At 49.7% G+C, this 3,235-nt stretch overlaps 1 pseudogene; it reads right to left on the bottom strand.

Annotated features, from left to right (window-relative positions):
- Positions 1-1,249: 1,249 nt before the first annotated feature.
- Positions 1,250-2,407, bottom strand: LOC123402166 (annotated as a pseudogene).
- Positions 2,408-3,235: the final 828 nt, after the last annotated feature.

Genomic DNA, 3,235 nt, shown 5'->3' with positions numbered 1-3,235 from the left:
AAAGCTTCATATTTTTATTTTTTGTGTACCTTTCATATTAATTATATTTTAACCTCAAAATTTATAAATGTATACATTATGTCTATAGTTACTCCCTCCAGTTCTTTTTAATCCGTGTATCAGATTTGTGTCAAATGAAAAATTTCAAAGTTTGACCAAATTTACATTAAAAATTATCAGCATCTATAACACCAAATATATATACTATGAAATTACATTTCATAATGAATCTGACAATATTGATATGACATTGTGAATGTTGATGTTCTTTTCTAAGTTTGGGCAAAATGAACACACTTTGACTTTGAACAATACTTATATACAGAATATAAATAGGATGGACCAGAATTGATTTTTTTTAAAAAGATTACTTCCGGATTTAGGTGTTTTTCTAGTGAGTCCTGGTAAAGGTCCCAAACGGCGTATATTTTTTAAACAAGGTCCGCGATGACGGGACATGAAGACTCCCTTTTTATTGAAATTTCATCATAATTTCATGGGATTATATGTTTTTTGGAATTTGCAAAGAGGAAATATCGAATTTTCAACTCTGTTTTTTACAAACTAAAGCCTCCTAAATTACCTGTCTTCATTTTTATTTTTTATATTAAATACTGTCAGTAACACCTGCATCGTCGCCACAGCCGCTACCGGCGTGTCCGTACGTGCGCGGTGCGCCCACACTGCGCGCCTGCCCGAGCCCGGACGGCGCTACAGAGAGCGAGCGAGCGAGCGAGGGAGGGAGAGGCCCGCCCGACAACCGACAAGAGCCACGTCCGAGCGGCTACTTCCAAGCGCGGCGAACCCCACACACCCCCCATACGACGATACCAACCCAGCCCCAGCCCCAGGGCGAGGGAGGGCGACACCGCCATAAATTAACACATGCCCATCCACCAGAGCCGTACCCACGATAATGATGCTCAGGCTAAAAAACCGCGCTAGACTCCATTCGCCCCGGACCCACGCGAGTTTTCACGTACGCATGCAACCGCAATTACTCCGGCGACGCGGCCGGGGCCACCGCTCAGCCGCTCCTGGAAAACGTGTCGGAGACCCCGGCCCGGCCAGTCGCGCTGCTAATTGCTGGGCCGCGCGCACCAACTTGGACCGGATCCGCTCCAGGATCTCAGATTCACGTCAGTGGAGAGTCACGTGCCGCCATGCACGCCTGCCTGCCTGCCTTTTTTAACCCGCCAACACCACACCACTACCACTGTCATTACCATTACATCTACGCTACGGTACATAATGATAATTTACCGCTTGCTCGATGGATCCCGATCGCTCTTACATGTGGGCGTAGTACACCGTAAAATGCTGGAATCGGCGTAGCAAGAAAGAACACAGCACACGACGATGCAAAGCCTGCAGTGCAGGACCAGGACGTACGGTACACGGGAGGCCAAGGAATTTATGGGACCAAATGAACTAACCAAAACTAGACCGGGACGGACCGTAGCTCTCGAGTCTCGGCCGGCCGGCCGGCCGGAGCCTCTAGGGTACGTACGTACGTGCCGCCGTCAAGGGGTGTTGTGGCGAGCGCCGGCCTTATCTAGCCGACGATCGATCTAGGGGTTGTAGAGGCGGCCGGCGCAGCGGCACTTCCACCCCAGCGGCTTGTAGTTGGAGTACTGCACGCTGGCCGCGACCTCGTCGGCGCCGCCGGAGGAGGAGCCGCTGGACGCCGTCGACGGGCCGCTAGACCCCACCGGGAGCGTCGTGGTCACCTGCACCGGCTTGCAGGGGTTGCACGCGTTGCACCGGTTGTGGCAGCTCGGCGGCGTCGACCCCAGCCGCGACTTGTCCTCGGCCAAGTTCTGCACATGGACACCGGCGTCAAGTTAGTTAGCCAGAGCCACGTAAATTGATGGAGGTACGAGTGAGGGAGGGAGGGAGGGTGACGCCGTCGCCGTGCGTACCTGAAAAGCGGAGAGCATCGGCGGCGTGGTGCGGCTGGACGTCGTCGTCGCAGCTCCGAGGAGGAAGCTGAGGAACATGGCCGCCAGGAACGCCCGGAGAGGAGATGACCTCATGGCCATCCGACCATCTCGGTCGTTACAGCCACAGGTTATGTCTTATGTGCCGGTGACGGTGAGGGCGAGGCTAAAGAGAAGAGAAGCTTCTAGCCTGGGGTGACGCAGAGGCAGAGGTCGAAGAGGAAGCTAGCTTGCAGCTTGCCTTGTGTGTAGGTTCTTCGATCAGACTGTGGGCAGAGCCACGGGTACAGCTAGGGGAAACCTAGCTACTTTCTTGGAGCTAAAGCTGGCCGGCTAGTGCGGATGGCCGGGCAGTGATGGTGCCCAAGGGTCGGACATTGGAGGGTAAAAGAAGGTGGTCAGTGGCCTATGAGCAGCGAAGTTGCAAAGCGGATGAGTTGAGAGGTAGTAGGAAAGAGACGAGACGGGGGTATATGTATGGGAGGGAGACTGAGATGCCGCTGCAGAATGGAGCCATGGAGGTCGGAAGAGACAGAGATGGTGACCACCCCTCGCTGCCACATGTGACATTGTACACGTACGTAGGAGTACCACTCCACTCGGTGCAAACCCACGGCCCCTAGTGTCACCATCCCACTCCTCTCTCCACACGCCCTTTTAGATTGAAGGAATTTTTAACACAATACGCTGTAACACTCACTTTTATGTACACACGCACACATGCTATCTTTATAAGCATCTTCAAAAACCGAGTTGGCATATCATTCAAAATTAACAAAGTTACGAGAAACATTTCATAGTCGACGAAAAAGTCTTTATTCATTGAACACACATCGTCAAAGGTCCTGATATAAATCCAAAATCAATCAAGTGCCTGTGTTAAGTCAATGATTTGAATGCTGACAGACCAATGATACCATCGACCTTCTAACCATCCGACTACACATGATTCATAGATTGAAGAAATTTTGTGGTGGTCTTTTAACAAAATGCTTTATTTTATAGGGTTCGCGTCATCAAACTTATATGCTCTCTATTCTGTAGGAACGTGAACATGAGCTTGAATCTTATTTTCTTTTTCTTTGAGAAGTCCAATACACTCTATCCTACTCTACTCCCTCTCCTCAATCCTATAAAATTTCTCTGTTTTTTTTCATGTGGGCCATTCAAAACCACCCATCGTCGAATTCTTGTGTTTTGTAAGCCTATAGGATTTTGCTGCAGGTGACATGCAAATCTTATGTTTTTCCTTCATACATTTTTTGAATCCTGTAATCCAAATAGGTCCTACAAAG

This window comes from Hordeum vulgare, chromosome 6H, assembly GCF_904849725.1.
Source record: "Hordeum vulgare subsp. vulgare chromosome 6H, MorexV3_pseudomolecules_assembly, whole genome shotgun sequence".
Lineage (NCBI taxonomy): Eukaryota > Viridiplantae > Streptophyta > Magnoliopsida > Poales > Poaceae > Hordeum > Hordeum vulgare.
This window is presented reverse-complemented; position numbering and strand designations above follow the sequence as displayed.